We start from the raw sequence: 21,238 nt of genomic DNA on the forward strand, positions 1-21,238 counted from the left end.
TATATATATATATACATATTTCCAAATGCATAAACACAGACTGTTCAGTCTATCTAATGTTATTTTATCTATGTTTTCAGGCTGACCAATTGGTATTGGGTAACAAATTGGTATGCTCTTCCTTGCAGAAGGCTACCCTCCCACTCTCAGCATTGCTTGGTTCCTTGTGTTCCTCATGTAGAATCATTTATGGTCATTCTCACCTCCTTTGCCACAAGTATCTTCTATTTTAAAAAATTACCTTAAAGTAATAATGTTGTTGAGTATATCATCCACGGAGTCACAGAAAGTATAGAATTCTCAGAGCTTGTGGTCTCCATTTCATGTGGTTTGTGCCTAGAATCAGCTGTCATTTATAAAAATAAAGATGTCAAAAGGAAAAGACGACAGATAACACTTGCTACCCTTTTCCTTAACTCACACATGTTTATGCAGTGTGCCAGTTCAGTGACTGGCAAATTCATCTTTAACATTTTATAAATTTGTTGACTTTCAATGTCATATGCTCTTTTTCAATGATATGAAATTGCATTTGGTTAGATTATCTACTCAGTGATGATTAGCTTCCTGTCCCAATCCATTAGATAGAGCACACAGAAGATTATTTATAGCTAGCAATCAATTATCCTGATAATATTCTCTTCAGTTAGCTTGATATTCATCTACTTTTCATAGATGTTACTATACAGTGTTAGATTTATTATGAGATCAAAGCAAATGTAACCATATTCTCCATTATGATTTTTATTTCTTCATGTATATTCAAAAAATCTTTTTTTTCCTTTCTAGTACTGGGGATTAAAACTCTGGTCTCATAAATGCTAAGCAAGTACTTTACTATTGAGCTGAAACTCCACCCAATCTGCTTTACTTAGGAAAATATGTGTCAAACCCATTTTTAGCTTCCAGCTCCCTGGAATCCTTGTTAATGGAGACAGCACAAAGTGAATCCTGACTAAAGCAGACATTTTTTTATGGCTAGACAAAATTAGCTATCATCTCTGACATGGTGTGTGTGTGTGTGTTTTAACATCTTTCACCTTGTGTGCTTTCTATTGCTTTGTTCTTAAGTGAGATGAAACTAAGTTATACTATGGTATTAAAAGAAAGAATGAACGAAAGAAGGAAGGAAGGAAGAAAGGAAGGAAGGAAGGAGAAAGAAAGAAAGAGAGAAAGAAGGAAGGAAAGAAAGAAAGAAAGAAAGAAAGGAATGAAGGAAGGAAGGAAGGAAGAAAATTAAAAGAGAAGAGAAGAGAGGAATGGAAAAGATCTGTGTTCAACATCTGTGTTCCTAGAAACAATAAAGTTTATATGTTGCACATGTTTTATATCCATCACAGGACAGCTTAGGCTATGTGCCATAACTCTAAAATTAAAAAAATATATCAGCCTCAGCCTGAGACACACTAGTCTCCTGGGGGAAGGAAAACCCCATGTGACACACCATACACTAGCTACTGAAGCTTTTGCTTTATTCAGCAGGAGGCTGGAATCACATGCCATTGTCCCATGAATAGGAAAGTACTATGTGTGAAAATGATGGTGCAAGAAGTTAATCATTATGTAGTAGTGATTTTATTGTAGTTTGTATGTTCATAATGTTCCCAGGAATGCAAATCATAGATTGCTTCAATCAATAGATTAATACTTTATATTTACTACACAATTATAAACCCATGGAATTCTGATAAGGTGTGATAAACATCAGCCTATTAGTTTTGAGTTTAGGGTTTGGTTTGGGGAAGGGGAGTACTAGAAAAAGAACTTGAGAATGTTAGGTAAATAAATGTTCTACAATGATATATTACAGCCTTTACAATATTTGAATTAAAATCATAAATGTGTATATAAACAGTAACTTAATTTGTAAATTATAGATATATTGTGTAATGTGTAGATCAAGTTTTAAAAAGTTTCTATCTCTCTAAGCATTTAATCATTTCTTTGTTAATGAAAACTTTCAAATCCTTTCTTTTGGGTGTCTGACATGGACAGTACATTATTGTTTCTGTGATTGCCCTTTGCATAATAGTAAACTAGACCTCTTGCTTCATTACAATGTCAACTAAGAATACTCTGGTGAACCTCTCCCATGCCATGCACCTGTTTGCCCCATCCTCTGGTGTCCATGATTTCACCCTTATTTTCCTTAGAGTTACAGTTTATGACTCAGTATAAAAATGGAAATGTGTGGTACATAAAATAAGGGACAGGTTTTGTGTGAGCTTAACAAGTTTTGGTAGGAAATTTGAGTGTAATGTCTTTAAAAAAAACCTGATTTTTCTGCCTTTACTCTTGACAAACATACTCTTTGGAAGACAACATATATTCTAGAGCTATTGCAAACTGACTCAAGGATGTTCCTGTGTATCTCTTAAAAACTGAAATTATGACAACAGTAGAGACTTAGATGTTGCCATCTAATATAACAGAAAAATACCAGTTTAAAGCAAATAAGTTGATAAACGAGAGCCTTAAGATCAAATGTGAAAACCACAGAAGGCACAGGCGGCTTGATCTGCCTCTGGGGAATTGTAAATTAGTAGTTGTGTTTTTCAGGAATCTCTGTCTAGTGCTAGAGTCTTGGTCTGCACAGCTACCATTTTGACTGTTTACTATCAGTTTAATTGTTTCCATAGAGATGGTAATAGAATTCTAAAATAAGTAAATATTTAGAAGTGTAACAGTTGGGTTTTTAAAATGTAGACCATGGTTAAAGCACAATGGAGTTAAAAATCAACTTGCTAGTGAAAAGAGGATCAAAAATTTATGGATAAAATTACAAAGTTAAAAATAGTAAATTATGTTGGAAAACCTCCTTTAGGATATGATGTGCCACAAACATAAAGATGAACTAATGGTTCAGCTATATATTTAACTCTAATTAAATACCACATTCAGCATGTTAAAGAGGTAAGAATGTACTAAAATATATTACATAAATTCTGAAAGAGGCAGAGATTCCAGAAGTGTTGGGAATACTAGACATCCAGGAGATACTAGCTGTCATTTTTATAATTAAAATCATAACAAAGCCTAACCAACCCATCTAAAGATTCTACAGGTTGCATATGTGAGTTGTGCATTTGAGTCTGTTATTTATATGATATAGAGATGATAGGATATATTTTTGAGTTTTGCTTTTAATGAAAATGAATTTTTCCCCTCACATAATGCATACCAAGTACAGTTTCACCTCCTTTGACTCTTCCCAGTTCCTCCCCACATCCCTTCCCATCTGGATCCATCTCCTTTCTGCTGCTCATTTGAAAACAAACAAAGATTCTTTGAGCTAATAATAAAATTCAATAAATAAGTTAAAACAAAACTAACACATTGGAATTAGACAAAATAATCAGAAAGAAACAAGCCCAAGAGAACACAAAAAACAGAGACCCACTTATTCCCAAACCCAGAAATTCCATTAAAAACACTAAACTTGAAGCCATAATATATACACAAAGGACCTGCAGGTTGGTAGAGAGAAGAAAAGAACATATATGAATGAAGTATAATAAATATGATAGAAGTGTTTATTAAAGGAAGAGGCAGGATGTGACATTATGAGACAGGGTACAACTATAGATGCCTTTGAGATAATTTTCTGTAGAACATCTACTCCTGTATGCAGTCTACTCTTAAGAATAGTGTTTTCCCAGTGAGACATCCTTGGAGGAAACCTGAATTTTTATTTGCAAGTAGTTAATGATTGGAGACAGCTTCTAAATTATGATGAGGACAAGTATCTGCTTCTTTTAGCTCTAAGAGTCTAACTGGTGCAGAGCCATGTAGAGCCTTTGCATTCTGCCTCAGTACCTGTGAGTTCATATGAATGTTGGTCTCGTTGGTCTAGAGGGACTTGTTTTCTTGATATCCTCTATTCCTCCTAACTGTTACACTCTCTCACCTCTTCCACAGGGTTCCCTGAACCCTAAAGGGAGGGTATGATGAAGGTATCCTAATTTAGAACTAAGTATTGTAAACTCGGCACTTGCTAAGTAATGTCTGTCTGTTCCTATCTGAGGCAGGAGGAAGCTTCTCTAACAATGGCTGAGCAAGGCACTGTTTTAAGTATAACAGAATGTCACTAGAAGTAATATGATAGGGCATATTTTATAAGGTTCAGCTTTATGGAAATAATTTGTAGCTATCATAAGATATATGTGAATAAAAATTTAGAAGATAGTATCAATACATGAATTTAAAGATTCAAGGGAAAGATGATCACTTCAATAATAATTTATATAATTTGTGTTTATTTTTTGAAAGAAAAAGTTTCCCTCCAAAATAAGCTATTATAATATTCCATTCCTAGTGGGTCTTCCTGTATGATCAGTCAGTGGACTCAGATTGTCCCCCAAAATTTTTAGGCATAGTTTAATATTTGCTGAAAAAAAATAAAGATAATTCGGGATAGTATTCATTATAAAGACTTCGTATTTTTTCTCATATGGCAGTGTAACTTTAATATAAAATAAAATAATGAAATGTTTAATTTCAGGGATACTCTAAAATAAAGGATGATCTAACAAAGTGTAATAAAGGTCTTTAAAAGAAAGATTTCACAAAAATATGTTAAGGAAATAAACCTTTTTATGGCCTCTGTTAGTGCAAGCATTAAGCTAGATGATAGAAGCTTCTTAGGTCTTCCAAGGCCCAATGTGACATTGATTTGTTTTGGTCAAACCCCTTCCTACCCTTTAAAATGCATTAGAACCTACAATTGATGGAAATATCAAATTTGTAAGTTAATTTTTATGTTAAAATATTTCCTGAAGAGAACTGCTTGGTGGTACAGTCCTATAAAGCCAGTTACTCCCAAGGGATATGAAAGATGAAGACTAGCCTGTATAATTCAGTAATACCCTGTCTCAAATTCCAAACTAAATCAACAAACAAAAAATAGATAAAAATGGCTAAAACTGTAAAAATGCCCTAATTAATTTGATTTGTTTAATAAGTATTCTAAAAGTAATGATAACTAATGTGATTTAAAATTATTTTCCCTTGATAATAAACATGTTATACATTTATTTATTTTTGATCTTTTTGTCGCAATATAGATTCCATGAAACAAGCATGTAACACATTGAAAAGGAAGGATATTTTTGTTGCCTTTTTTCATTCAACACAAGAACATAGTTGATGCTCCTGTAGCACAGACAAGATAGCAACAGAAAAACATAACAAAATTATTTCTTAAAATTTATCCCATATGTGGTAATGCAAGCCTGTAATTTTTGTACGGGGGAAGCTGAGGTCAGATGATTGTGAGTTCTAGGTCAGCCTGGATTACAGCAAAACTTTGTCTCATAAAACAAGTAACAAAGAACCCAAACAAACGTTTTATGCGGCACTGGACTTCAGAAATAAAGAACTGAAATCTTAGACAAGATTGTCTCTTTATGTGCTTAGATGTACCAAAGAATGGGCAGATGTGCCTGGACGTCCTGTCAAATGGTAGGAAGAGGCAGAGAAAGGCTTCCCAGTAAGGTCTTTTGTTCAGATTTCCTTTGGTCTTTCCAGCTCCATCCTCTGAGCCGTGGGGCCAGTCCTCTCTGGAATTTGGATCTTCAAGACAGGATCCTGTGGCTTGCTGTAGAGAAGACCATATTATTCTAGGTTTTAGGACTTGCCTTGAGGGAAAAAAATCTGTTTGTTGTGGTTTGGGGGTAGAAAGAGGACAGACAATCATGGTAGAAGAAGACCAAGAGACCTTGCTGCAGGAGTGTTTCCAATATCCTCCAGCTGAAGAGCCTCTAGACACCAAGGCTTCAAGATTTGGAGAATAATGACCTAATTTCGAGGACCAGCTTGCTTATTTCCATACTCCAGTACCATAAACATCTTCATAAATAAAGCAAAATCCTATATTTCAAAATTTAATCTCTTAACCAGCACTGCCAATTATAAACATATTTGTTTTCATGCTTTAAATTCTTAATTGAATAATTTAACACACTTGAATTTAAATATTAAAATATGTGTATTATTAGAAATATGACCAATATTCTATTTCTAAGCAAACTATTTTGTATTCTGAATGTTAAATAACATTAACTCTCAGTTCATAAGCGTTGACTTATTTGAAGGTGTAGCCCAAATTCTCTTACTGTCCTTTTCCTTTCATGCTGGACAGTCAGAGAAAAACAAAAAGAGAAAGGAAACATGGAAGAGAAATGAGGAAAAAGAAAGATGCTTTAAATTTGAAATGAACTTTTCTACCAACATTGATGCCAGTTTTCAGTGTTTCTAATAAATGTACTGTGCTTTTGAAATTAAATGGCTGGTATCAGTTTCAGTTTTCAAAACTCTTAGTAAATCATTGCTTAATAAAAACAGTTCAAGTGGAGAGCAGAATGCTTTATTTGTACATACTATATCACAGCAAGAACTACCAGACATTGTATTTGTCAAAGTCACATCCCTTTAGGTATTTCAGGAGAATGCCAGGATCAAAGGGAAGAACCAGATAAGATAAGGAATTTTAATCTATTTACATTAGGATTTTCCCATTTAAGTTTCACTTGTTGCTATAGTTTTTTTTTTTTTTTTTTTTACAGCAATTTTGAAAGTTTGCTCCTTAGGAATCTTTACCTGACACTAATGGAGCTTCTTTTGACAATTTTTTCTTTTGTAGAAAAATTATATGGTGTGGATTATATAAAAAGAACTGTCAGGTTGGAACAGTTACTTTGTGTCTGCAGGTGCCTCATTGGCTCATCTAATCTTCCCCAGAGAGGTGGGATATTTCATCTGTGCCAGCACAGTCTCTTGGCTATCAAAGACTGTGGAAAACTTATTTTGCCAAGGATATATACTTTAATCAGGATTGTAGCTAGTTTTGTGAGCAGTCTGTTTAACAGAGTAATACTTTATAAAATGTTGTTGTACTATGAAGAGTTTATTATGGAAGTAAGCTTTTTTCATTTTAATCTTTATAATGTATGTGCATGTGCCTGTGTGGGTGTGTATGTATGTATGTATGTATGTATCTATGTGTGCCTGTGTTTTCTGCAATATTTCCACTTAACTAGTACATTCTTAAAGACTAGGAAGTTACACTTATGGAATAGGTATCAATAATGTTTACAGTGTATCTTCTTGTTTGAGAGTTGGTTGACAGTAGTAATTGTCTTATGCTTGGCACTTCTGCCTCCATCCCATCACCCTGCTCTCTCTCAGTATTCAGAACTTTATCTACTTCAGATAGTCTTCATGTGCTCTAACCCCAGATCCTTTTTATTTATTGCTCCTTTTGCTTCCTGATACTTTATCAAGATATTTACAAAGTTATTTCTTTAGATCTCAGATAAAATGCCACACCTGAGAGAAGACATGTTAGTCATTTTTAGTCCTCTTACTCCAACTCATTATGTATGTGAGAAGGAAGCCCACATGTGGTAAACATACTTCTAGTACAGGCAAGCAATGCAAGAGTCATGCATGATTGCCTTTTTGCTAACCTAGAAAGATCTGTCCTAGAAGACATCCCTTTTTCAGGTCAACAGTGCCGTGGATACTCCTAATTCCTGAAAATTATTAGCAAAAATCATAAACATTTCTCTGATCCTACTGACACTCAGACTAATCACTATTGTCCGATTGGGGAAATTCAGGACTTACTTTTTCATGGCCACCTTCTTGCTTCATGTCAGTCACCAAAGAGAACCCAGAACTTTCAGGTCATCTCCAATCACTAAAACTAATCCCTATCCTTTAGTTCTGTCTCCTGATTGTCTCAGTATGCTCTCTGGACCTCCCCAACAAAGCCTTCCAATCTTCAAACACTTTTGTGTATTCTCCCTTATCTTTGCACCTGAAGCCTCATGACTGCTTCTCACGCCATCTTTCAAGAGGTGGCTATTTCCACCTAACACCACTTAAATCATTAAGATTGGAGGTGAGATAGAGTTCTATTAGGTCCTCAGTGTCACTTCCTGAGGAGTCTCCTTTGTTCTTCCAAAGCCTGCTGGCAAGTTCTCATGGCATTAGGAGATAGCCTTGGTATCCTGCTGTCCCTCCCCCACCCTCTTCCCCCCCTTTTTTCTTTCCCTTGCAGGCAAATGCTGTGTGCTCTGCCTAAGTCTTCCATTCAGTTATATCACTTTCCCACTTCTGTTAAGATATAAGCTTTTCCCTTCTAACTTTCCCAGGTTCTGTTCTTGCCATGAATAACTTTGATATCTATACACATGAAGGCTTTGGATGTATCTCGGTGATAGTTGTCTATCATATATGAGATTTTGATTTCCAACCACAGTCCCAGAACAACAAAAGAATCCAAACAGATGGGTCTTATAATTCTGAAAAACAGAGCAATATAAAATATCCCTTCTATATGATCAGTCCCTCAAACCTAGAATTTTTAATGGATACCTAAATCTACTTAGCAAATACAAATTGTTAACTTGTTCTGTGGACTCAAAAGTTAAGGCCTGTCTCCTCTGGGTACCTTTTTTACTTTTTCTCATGGCTTTTCTATTCAAGATAAATAGGTAGTTCAAGTCATTTTTTAGGGTAACATTTTGTTTTCAGATATCTCTATTTATTGATGCTAAACATTTAATTAGACTGAATTCTAACAATGGTCATGTTTATTTTTAATAGGAACTTAAAATGTTCAAGTCCTTAAAATAACAAGTTGAACTGAAGAAATGTATCTTGGGCAGTAAAAACTGGAAAGAGGTAAGATTTTTAAATATATGTTTATGCATATTAAATATTCTCATCAATGTTAGATATTCTGATACATGTATTTGCAAGTTATTTAGAACATAGTGTTCTAAAAGTTAAGAGCACATCATTTTGTCTCAAGATATTCTTCATCTATAGAGTGATTTAGAAATTTGAAAATGTTCCAATACTTTAAGAAAATACTCTGCAGGAAGGCTGCAATTCAGTTTTAGAATAAACAACAGAAAATATATTGGACTTTATTATTATTATTATTATCATTATTATTATTCCTCATGCTCAGGAATTTCCCTAGGTTGGCCACTTTTCCCAGGGGCTCCTGAACTGAGGTAGCTGGTATGTAGGCAGATTGCCATTCAGAGGAATCCTTTGGCTAACCTGCCCTTGCTGCATTTCCTGGGGCACATATGGTTACTATCAGTCAGAACCCATTCATCGACTGCAGGGCTCAACACAAGGGAGCTACTCACTTTAAAAATGTTATCTTTATTTTTACCATAGACTTGAAAATGAGCTTCCACCCTTGAAACAAACCAAAGTTAAGAGCCTAAATGTGGACACCACAGCTATTATAGCCCATTGCAGAATCTTATCAAGAATCGTTTTTGCTTATAATAGGGATAGAGTTTATCAATATTAAGCTTATGATTCTGCCCCTGCTGTACATGTTGGTATTAACAGAATGGAGGGAATGAACAAAGGAGTTAAAACGTGTGTGGGTTTGTGTGAGTGATTGTGCATGGAACCAGAAAGGAGAAAACAACACATTGTTTTTTTATATGTTTCTTTTTTATATTAAGAATCATATAGTAGAATAAAATTAATTAATAAGTTTTATTTTGATTTTTATAACAGTTTCAGATTTTATTAGGTTTCTTTGAATTTTGTCATTTTTAATATGAGCAAGTAAAATTTCTCTAGATATTTCATTTTAGTATGAGGAAGTAAGACTGGTTTGAAAACAGACTACATAAACATGGCTGAGGTAAAGTGACTATGAAGAAAAGCCTCATATTAGCAGCATGTTTACATATAAGGCACAAATTCATTGATTCAATACATATGCTAAAATTGGTAAGCTTTACATTATTATGTATGAAGTTTTAATTATTTTACTAAACATATAATCTTTAGAATTGGTAGACGAGTAGAAGTATATGAGTATATATATGTCCATTGTTCAAATAATCTCATTATCAACCCCTTCCCTACTATTTTTCTGGATGTCGTTTTTATGGATGAGCCATATTTACCAAGATTAAACACTTAATTTATATTCACCATGATTTCAGTTTCTGATTCTCTGATTATTTCTTCAAAGGACACTAAAATAGGGGGGGTATACAAAAGGTCCATTTGCCAGATACTTTCTTAATCTACATTCTGCAAAAGATAAAGTTACAATTTTAGTACCTGGCATTATTGTCTTTAATGTTCCTTCAATGAGAGAACAAGTATCTGAGAATCAATTTATAAAACTTTCTACAGAACATACTGATGTTTCTCACATCACTATACGTAACTAAGAATGTGCATTATTAGGTAGAAAGGAGGTAGAGAGAAGGATATCTCTGAATATCAATAAAGTAAAAATATCAAATATGTTGAAAATTTCTTAAATCAACATCCAAATATTGTATGTAATAGATAGTGTGAGCCTAAATTTGTATATCGATGTTTTGACTACTATTTACAGTAAAAGTCGATATACATAAATATCATTAGTTTGGACAAAGTGTCCTATTCATCTCAAAGCGGGAGTCTCAGAGACTTCATTTTGTCTCTCTCCTCAACCCTCTTTTTAAAATTACAGAGAAAGTGGATTTATTTATAAGATATAAAACAGTATTTTCCTAGGCATATGACTCACACTTTATATATACATTATCATTCATTGTTTTTTATTATATTAATGCCCACTTAACACCTATTATTCTAGTTTCTGAAGAAATCAATCAATTATATGCTGTAGCTATCATGCTTCTCTCTCTGTGTCTCTCTCCCTGTCTCTCTCTCTCTGTCTCTCTCTTTGAAAACATTTTATTGATTCTTTATGATTTTCACATCTTGTACCCTAGTCCCATTCATCACCCCATCCTTTAATATCTTTCCTACACCCTTGCAATCCCCCAAAATAAAATAAAAAACAAACATAAAAGAAACAAAACACTAAAAATTTTCCTCCAGGAAGCTGTAGTGTATCACAGTGTGTCCCGCAGTACCTCCTTCTTTCCACACATCTTTACTTGCAAATGTTCTTTGCAGTGAGTCCTTGGTGTGGTCGAGGCCTCTGGCTTCTGCTATACCATCAGTACTGGATCCTCACGGGAACTGCTCATGGATAGCTCATGGATAGTTGATGCCCCATGTTGTGGAACTCCTACAGCTTTTGATCTGCAGGGCCGGTCCTTTTGCATACTTCAACAGTTCATAGATGAAGTAGATATTGAGGTGAGACAACTCAAAGTTCTGGATCTGGGTCTGGGTGATAGTTGAATTTGTCAGACAGCTGTCCCACACCAGGGAGAGTTCTCCATTACTGCCCAGGCTATCTCACCCAATGTGGCACCAGAAAGGGGCAAGGCCACCTCTCCCTGCCTCCCAGGACAAACTCTACTGTGAGCACCATCAGGGAAAACTATCCAATCAAGAAACACCGGACCCACTTTCCTGAGTGCTGCAGCCTATAAAGGGGCAGGAATAGTTTTTTTCCTTTCGTGACCTGGGTCTAGTTTTCCTGCCTGCAGCAGGTGCGAGGGGTAAGAGGGGCATCTCTTGCTCACCCATGCCAATGCACTTGCTATCTTCTTAATAGATTTCTGAATTTTTCTCCTATATATATCAGAATTTTGTAATAAATGATAGAATGACAATTATGAGAGTCCTTCATTTTTAACAACACAGATGAAGCTAGAAACATTATGTGAAACCAAGACAGCACAGAGAGACAAATGCTTTATGGTTTCATCTATGTGTAAAGTATAAAAACATGTGTCTCATAGAAGTAGTGAATTACAATAATCATTACCAGAAGTTGGAAGTTAAGAGATATGTGTAAAAAAAACTGTGCTCTCAAATTTTGAACAGAAGTAATCTGAAGAGGATTATTATCATTATCAATAACTTATGAAATTTTTATTTAAGAATTTAAGGTTAGATGGGATGACATATTTCTCTGGGTCTAATATTCTATTATTAAGACACATATATGTTTCAATAATGTGAACATTGCAAAGCCCACAATGTCTTTTATATTAGTTTCTGACTGAAAGAATAGCACATTATGAGTGCTGGCTATACATTTTCTCATATGTGTTTGATGTTAAATAATTTTACAGTTATTATATGCCAATGTCCTATTAACACTTTGAGTACTCAGTCAAGAAGTCAGGGTCATCAGGGTGTCTGTAAGTTAGAGAAGGAAGTACTATACTTGGAAGAAAAAAATATATAATCTCATGTGACTTTATAAGGAAAATTAAAAATGTGTGAATGGGAAGGAAGATAATAGCAATGCTGTGACCAGCAGTACTATGGAACCGTTATTGGGTTCAAGGTTAAGTACTATCATTTTGACATGGCCATCAAGTAATGGTGGCCTGCTGTGTTGGGAATGCAGATCTCTTGTGCTCTACAACTGTAGAGCCCAGATTCAGGCTATTCAAGGGTTCCATGCTGTTACTGTGTACCTTCTGAGAGTCATGTTGCCTTATTTGGTTTTCTTCATGAGTTGGGTCTGTTAATAGTAGTTTTATTTTCACACTCATTTTAATATACATTGAAGCATGTTATTGTTTTTGAAAGATCAGATTTTGAAGGACTTACTCTTTCCTGATAAATTTATACTCTCATTGATTGCTTAAAGACTCAGCTTATTTGTTCATGATTGAGTCTTGTTTTTATGTTTTAAATTGTATTTTCAAAGAAAAAATTGTCTCCTTTATAGATGGCTCATTTCCATTTTTAAAGGACAGATAATATTGAGTATATGAAAATAGAATAATTCTTCAGCTATGTTCCTAGTCAATTTGAGTTAAAATCATAAATTATTTATATTTTCTGAATGGTATAAGAGAGTAAGACATTAAAAAATATTTTCCCAATAAGGAATCTTTGACTGTATGTTAATGTATTAACTGTCATAACTGTTATTTTTTATTTTTAATTATGCAACTTGACCTATGGCATAATTATATTTCAATATATATTATAACCACACCTAAAATTTTTAAAGGAGTAGAATATTTTTTCAAATATTCTGTGGACATGATGTGAAAACTCTAAGAATTGTTGGATATGCTAAAATAATATTAGGACAGGATTCATATTAACCTTTGTGAGAGCGTTAGCTAGCAAGCTCTTTCATCCACACTGTGACTCAGTGGTGCCCTTGAGATCATATGAGGACTTGAAGATTGGTGCTCCTAAAAGAATCTAGCATGTAGCATATATGCCTAACACTTCCTGGATCCAGTATGATGCGAATGGGGAAGAAAAGCTGGACAGGTGACCTGCCTCTGAATATTTGCTTTTTCTGTACAATACAAATCCAATTTCAGCTTCAGTTTCATAGTTCATTATCTTGCTAAACACCCCTCTTTCATTCTCCAGAATACATTATTACTTTTCTCAGATAACCCAGGCTATGTCTTTAATGGATTTCAGAGCTAGAAGGAACTTTGGAGAACAGACCATCATTTACATAAGAAACAGCATAAGTCACAGTAGTTCTAGAGGCCTTGCCCTAGTTCATTAACTCTTGCTCCCAAATCATTTCTCTCACTTGACTTTCCTCATCATTAATTTTGAGTCTCTTTTGGTAATTTCCATTACTTCCAGACTTTAGTAGTAGTAGTAGCAGCAGCAGCAGCAGCAGCAGCAGCAAGAGACAGTTATATTTACATGATGAGATAAATGTGCCAATATTCTCTTCTACTAAGCAAACTCTGCCAGTGAATAAAAAGATGAAGACAAAAAAAATCAATTAATAAAAGAAATAGGCATCTAGAGTATGTGATTGAAGAGCACACCGTTGTTCAGGAATGGCATTTTAAAGCCATTGTCCTACTTGCTGCTGTCTAAGTGACATGAAACTCTGCACAAAACAAGCTGAGGCTCATTCTCTTCCTCCTTTTCTCCTCCTCCTTCTCCTCTATTCTTACTTCTTACTTCTTTTGTAATGAAGACTCTATATTTTTCCCTTTGTTCACTTCATTGATAAGTGAAATAAAATAAGGCATTTCATTTTCAATGGGCTTAATTGTATCAGTTGTCACAGTTTAGGTGCTCAGAAGCAAACTCGGAAAGCAAGATAGGGGATATTTTTATCACAGAGGGCGATGTCTCATGTCTTCCTGTTTCTTTTCAACATGTATTTCCACTATGTTTCAATTACTGTGTGTGTGTGTGTGTGTGTGTGTGTGTGTGTGTCAGCACTTACAAGTGTGGGAGATATAGGTGCCTGAGGATCTAGAGTCATCGGACCTTATAGAATGAGAATTATAGAGCGTTGTGAGATATGCAGCACACCTGCAGAGAGATGGATTCCAGGTCTTTACAAAGGCAGTGTCTGCTGTTTACTGCTGAGCCAACTGCCCAGCTTCTGTGTATTTGTTTTTGATACTACATTTATGCTTACATTTTAAACATGTATAAATTTTTCTTGCTTAATTTTTATTGAAAATGGGTTCTTTTCTCATACAACGTATCCTGAACCGTTTTCCTCCCTCCACTCACCCCAACTTTTCCCCACCTTCTCTCTCCCCTAAATCCATCCCATTTACATTTCCCATCAGAAAAGAACAGACCTGGCTGGGCGATGGTGGCTCACACCTTTAATCCCAGCACTTGGGAGGCAGAGGCAGGCAGATTTCTGAGTTCGAGGCCAGCCTGGTCTACAGAGTGAGTTCCAGGACAGCCAGGGCTACACAGAGAAACCCTGTCTCAAAAAAAACAAAAAAGAAAAAAAAAAAGGAAAGAAAAGAACAGACTTGCAGGAGACTATAGTCAAGCAGAACAAAACAAAATACAATAAGACCAGTCAAAAGCCTTGACACTGAGGCCTAACAAGGCAACCCAATAGAAGGAAGGAGTCCCAAGAGCAGGCAAGAGTCAGAAACACATCCATTCCCACTGTTAGGAATCCCACAAAAACACCAAGCTAACATCTATAACATACACAAAGGACCTACTATAGATTTTTGCAGGATCCGTGCTTGCTGCTTCAGTCTCTGTGAGCCTATGTGAGTCCTGCTTAGTTGATTCGGTGGTATATGCTCTTCTGGTGTCCTCCATCCCCTCTGACTTCACTTTTTGCCCCCTATCTCCTGCAGGGTTCCCTAACATCCAAGAGGAGGAACCCAATGGAGACCTCCAATTTAGACTTTCTCTTTGTGAAATGTCTGGCTGTAGTTTCTGCACTTCCTTTCATCTGTTGCCTCTCTGACAGCAACTCGACACAGCTCTGGTCTATGAGCATAGCAGAAGTATCACTTGAAATCATTTCATTAATTCTTTATTGTTGTTATTCTTGCTGTTGTCTGTCATGTTTGTTTCTACCCTGAATCTCTGGGTTACTTAGTCTTTGGTTCCTAGCCATCTTGGCAATGTAGGCATGGACTCCCTTTCATGGCATGAGCCTCAAGTTAAAGTGAACATTGATCAGCCACTCCAACAATTGCTGTGCCACCATTGTCTCTGCACATCTTGCAGGTAACATAGAGTGGAGATGAAGGTTTTTGTGGCTGGATTGGTGTCCAGGTTTCCCTTCCAATGAGCTGTGCAGATATTGTCCTCAGCAATGGAACCCCGCTGCTAGTTTTTAGAGAACAGTCTTCAGTCCTAGAATCTACTTGGGTTGTGTACAGATCTCCATGGGAACCTCTTAGCCAACCACTCATCTGAATGTAACCCAGCCCAACAATGAAAGTCTTCCTCCCCTGCCTACATAAGATGGCCAGTCCAGACTCCATATCCACCATTACTATTGTGGGTTAGTCTCCACTCCTCTTGGAGAGGTGGAGCAAGGAGAGTTGGACTTCACTTACCCATGCTTCTGGGTTGTAGGGGAGCATAGAGACAACGCTCAGGGCATGGGAAAGCATAGTCTGAGCTATGGGAAAGCCAGAGCTAGTTCTGGCGTCCCCAGGCCAGTGATAGGGCCACGGCTGTGTGGCTCTCAGACTCTTGGATATTGAGGTGCCACTGGTGCTATTCACTGGATGAGCCGTGAAGGCGTCATGGCCCATGGCCTGGAGACAGTGTCTAGCCTGGGGCCAGAAAGGAAAAGAGGAGTGGAAGAAGAAAGCAAAACTCTGGTTTGTTCCATGGAAGATTGTCCTTAGCTTGGTAGAGGCAGGCTTGGTGGCAGCTGTGGCTGGGAGCACAGAGAGACCTTCTATGGGAGATTATACTGTTTGACTAGTTGACTGCCTTCTCCATGGCTGCCCATGGCAGACCTTGATAAAAAGAGACAGCCCATGGTTCTAAACAGTTTATTGGTTGTTCATGGTGGAAAATGGAAGTATAATGTACCATACTCACTTCTCAGGGTGGGTCTGAGGTTAAATACTTTTTTTGCAGGGAGGAATGTCTGGGAAGGGAGGCTTATTGGCTAAGCCCTCCAGTCCTCTGGGTACCTTATTAGCATGGAGAACCCTGTTTTGGGCCTATGTGATCATAGGGCACTTTTCTCTTATGTGAGGAGCATGGTATGTTTTTCAAGTCAGGAGTCTGACAGGGAGCTGGGAGCCACCTAAGCCTCAGCTGTGTGTCCACGGATTCTCTAGGTCTTGATCTGCTCTACCTTACCAAACGTCCTGGTATGCTTTTATGTCCCACAGCTAGGAGTCCTCACTAGGGTCACCCTAGAGATTCCAGGAATATTTTACTGCCTTAGGTTTCTATGAACTCTCAAATGCTCCCCAATTTTATAGTCTCTCCCCCTGCCCCTCTCTCTCTCTCTCTGGCCCTCTCTTCCAACTCCTGATTCTCCTTGCTAGTGTTCCCATCCACTCTCAACTCACATAGAAAATGTATTTTAATCCCCCTCCTCAGGGAGCTCTGTGAATTCCCTTCCACCTCCACTCTTCCACAGAGTTCTCCTCTTTGTGTATTTAATATTATTCACTTAGCATCATAATGTAGAAGCATATACACTATGTATATCAGTATCTAATTTTTATTATTAAATTATACTCAGTCAAAAAGCAATTATTTAAACCAGTAGATGATCAGTTTTTATTTTAATATTTATAAATTGATTTTTCTATGAGTTATTACAAATAAATTTTTGAATGGATATTTGTTTGTTTCTCTTGGAGAAATGCAAAGATTTGGAGTACAAGGTCCATTTCAAAGAAAAGGGATTTGTTGGTAAGAAATAGGCAAATATTTTGAGGCAAACTAAATCCCTTGTTCAAGTACACAGTCTATCATGGTGGGAAGACATGGTTGTTAAAGCTAGCGGGGTTATTGCTTCACCAAGTGGACATAATCAGGAAGCAGGGTGTAGTGAATACTTAAGTTCAACTAGTCTTCCACAAGGCTGATGAATGATGGTCCATTTGTAAAAGGACAGATAACATTGAGTATATGAAAAAATGGAATATTTCTACAGAAATATTCCTAGTCAATTTGAGTTAAATTCATAAGTTATTTATAATTTTCTGAATGGCATAAGAGTATAAGACATTAAAAATATTTTCCCAGTAAGTAATAATTTGACTATATGTTAACTGCTGTATTAACTGCTATAACTGTTATATATGCCATATGACCTATAGCATAGTTTTATTTCAATATATATTGTAACCACACCTAAATTTTTTGAAGGCATTAGAATACCTTTTCAAATATTCTCTGAACATGATGTGAGAACTCTAAGTATTGCTGGATACGCTAAAATAATAATATTAGGATAAGATGTATGTAACCTTGGTGATTTAGTTAACTAGAAAGCTCTCTCCACACCTTGACTCAGATATTGGTGCTCTTAAGTTTATATGGGGGCTTGAGGATTGGTGCTCCTGAAAGAATCTAGTATGCACATGTGCCTAATACTTCCTGGGTCTGGTATGGTGGAAATGGGGAAGAAAATGGTGCTGCCCACATTTAGGCTGAGTCTTGTTGCAGCATTTTCTCTGTCCAATCGCATTACGGCAGTGACAGGCCTATGATTGGACAGGAATAGAGAGGAGGAGCTAGAAGTTTAGGGTGAGGCAGGTCGGAGGTCAGAGAGAAGCAAGAAAGATCAACATGGAGGTAGACAAACTGGAAGATAATCTAGACCCTGCATGGTTTGAAACAGCCACAAGTAGCTAAGGTTTTCACAAGGTTAGAATAATTGAGTTAAAGCATTATCTTTATCATTTGGCTCTAAAATTTTGTATGGCATCTTGTAAATTGTGATCTTATTGATATATAAACCTGATTGGATAATTAAGCCTTAAGAGTCATGTTTCTGCCGGGCGGTGGTGGCGCACGCCTTTAATCCCAGCACTTGGGAGGCAGAGGCAGGCGGATTTCTGAGTTCGAGGCCAGCCTGGTCTCCAGAGTGAGTTCCAGGACAGCCAGGGCTATACAGAGAAACCCTGTCTCGGAAAAAAAAAAAAAAAAAAAAAAAGAGTCATGTTTCTACTGGGTAACTAGGCACTAGATGACTGATTGTAGGTATATGGAATGTTTCAAGTAAGCGAGATGAACTCCCAAGCTGGGAGAAATTAGCAGGATCCCGCCAGGACGTAGTGATGTGGCCAGCCAGTACCAGCACTAAAACTAGAACCTGGTCAGGAGGGTCAGGAGAATTTGAGGAGTGGCTGATTTTAATATTTCTTGCTACAGGTGGCACCCAACGTATAGCTCGAAACCACGACCCCGAGATTAAGAGTCTCATCCTCTACCAAATAGGATAGAGAAAATTAGTCACTGACTCCAGAGTAGAGAGTACAGTGATAACCATTGCCTGCTTTTAACAGGTATGAATTAATAGAAGTCTGTGGCTCTAGACAGAGAGCCCAAAACAGAAAGATGATATAACTTGTTTACTTCGCCAGAGGAAGTTCATATTCTTTCTAACATGGTCTTCATGGGAATTTTGGAGGACATTTTCCTACTTGGCTAGATAGGAATGACCTAAGTAGAGGCATACAGTATTTTAGTTTGTTTTAGATTGTTTTAATTTAAAATAGGTGTGATGTTGTTTTTTGTGGTTATATTATTTCTCTGGGAGAGAGGACAAAATGAAGGTCTTCCTGTTCGTCTGCCTCCATGCTGAATCTCCTGGCTTCTCCTCTGGCCTCCTACTTCCTTCCCTCCCAAACTTCTAGCTCTGCCTCCCTATTCCTGTCCAATCACGGAACTGTCACTGCCCTAATGTAATTGGACAGAAAAAATGCTGCAAGAGAGTCTTCTTACCTTGATTAATGGATCAAGTTAACCCTTCATAGCCTTGCCTAATAGTTGCCTCCTAGATTACTGAAGATCCTGTCATGTTGACAGCCAGAAGCATCAGCATATTCAGCACAGTTCCTCTTCAGATAAAGATCATTCTTTTACAAAACAACTAGATTCAGACTGCTTAGCATTCTTCCTTAGAGCCCCTGTTTTTGATGTGTGTGTGTGTGTTGTTGTTGTTGTTTTGTTTTCTGTGTTTTCTGTCTATAGCAAACTCTCTTCCTATTATTACAAAATTTTATCTTTCTTTGATTATGCAAATTATTGCTTATTGTATCTTGTGGTTCTGTTATTGATTCTCATGCATTTATGCTTTTGATATCTCCTTGCTGAGTTAACAAATTTCTACCATGTGATACTTGTTTTATCCTTGGTAAAGTTTTACCAAAGAAATGTTAACGTGTTTTCTGTTGTGATACACACAATGACCAAAGCAATTAGAGAGGCAAGCATTTTCTTCAGCCTACAATTGTAATGCATTATGAAGTCAGTCAGAGCAATAACTCAGGTAGGATTGTAGATACATAAACAGAGTAAAAGTTATCAAGGAACACTGCTTACTGGGTAACTCACCCTGTTCTGTTTGGTTGGTTAGTTTTATAAAACTCAGGAGCTCTAAAAACCTTGATATTTAATTTCTGTAGTATATTCACTACTTTTAGTTTACTCTACAACTCTATTTTGTACTCTTATTTTTTTGCTTTATGAAATTCTTCTTTACTTTGTCTTTTAGCTTTTCATTTAAACTATCATCATTTCATTTTTTATAGCCATAAGTACCAATAGTTCCATCTGGTTGGTTTACTTGGTCATTTGGATGAAATATACCAAAATATTTTATTTCTAGGGAAGGTCCATTAGACTTTGTCATATTCTGCACTTCCTCATTGTCTTTGTCTCTTCCGAGTTTTTTGATGATTTGTTTCATATGTTATTGGCATTTGTCATTATCACCTTTGTTATCTGCTTTCTATAAGTCAAGTAATTAGCAGATAGACATTGGTATTTATGAGTGAGATATCTGAGCACTTTTGGAATTGCTGCTAAGGCTAGAGATGAAATTGAGATTGTAGTATATTAGAGGTTGGGTAGTAAATTATTGTTGAAATATTTCACTGAGGGCACCAAATGATACATATAGAGTCCTTTATCTACTGACTTCTAGTTTCTCTGGTAGCTTACCTGAAAGAAGCATTTGTTAATATTTTCAGGACAATCTAGGGATATCAATATTTTCATAGTCTACTATACCTTTATCTGAGGTTAAGAAAAGCAGGGGAGACTTGCTTGATTTAATGGAAATTGAAGGATATTCTTAACAAGTAATCAAGTACATTTTACTGAAGTCTACTTCTCTCCAGTATTATTATAAATGGTAGTAATATATATCCATGAATCTCATTAGGATGGGAACTCCCACTGTACATTTCAGAAACAGATGTCTATAGTGACGATGGGTAGTGTGTCTTTTCACTTTTGTGACCAAATTTTAAGCATCATTTTATATCACTACTGGCACCTATACCACAGAGAGAGAAAGAAAAGTCACATCTGTCCATTTTAATAAATGCTCAGTTGCTTTAGTAAGAAGTTGATGGAGGAGGTTTAGATTTTATTGGCTGAATGATGCTTTGGGATGATCTGCAGATTTCATTACTTACGTTATTTCTGTTCTACTATTACTGCAGGTAATTGACTATAGTTTAAGTGGGAGTATAGACTAAAATACAGTTGTAGTTCATCTGGGTTTCATCAAAACTATATTCCTATTGGGCCATAACTAGTCTTTGAAACAATTTATGTCTACAAGTACTACCCAGATTCCCTGAGGAATTGCCTGAGGTCTGAGGTAGTTACTATGGAAACAGCCCTAGCCCCAATCCTTTCATCTTTAGAAATTACTTTATAGAATTTAACCAGAAATGAATGTAACAATGAAGAATTAATAGAAGGAAACAGTATATTAGTAATAGTTGTATTTGTAGACTATGTGCATAATTACATGTCTAGAATGTAACAGTTTAATCTACACTTCAAAAGTTGAGACTCAAACCATCCCCTTTTAAGGGCTTATTCTACTCCATTCTAA

The 21,238-nt window shown here is 36.3% G+C and overlaps 1 protein-coding gene across 1 annotated transcript in view; it reads left to right on the forward strand.

The window, feature by feature from the left end:
- The window catches only part of Sema3a (semaphorin 3A), a 447,592-nt gene that overhangs the window by 147,540 nt on the left and 278,814 nt on the right, over positions 1-21,238 (forward strand). The window contains exon 3 of the mRNA XM_031380015.1: positions 8,611-8,688. The gene's annotated coding sequence lies outside the window, so the exon portion shown is untranslated. The remainder of the gene's footprint in view (positions 1-8,610; positions 8,689-21,238) is intronic.

Source organism: Mastomys coucha, unplaced genomic scaffold (assembly GCF_008632895.1).
Source record: "Mastomys coucha isolate ucsf_1 unplaced genomic scaffold, UCSF_Mcou_1 pScaffold19, whole genome shotgun sequence".
Classification (NCBI taxonomy): domain Eukaryota; kingdom Metazoa; phylum Chordata; class Mammalia; order Rodentia; family Muridae; genus Mastomys; species Mastomys coucha.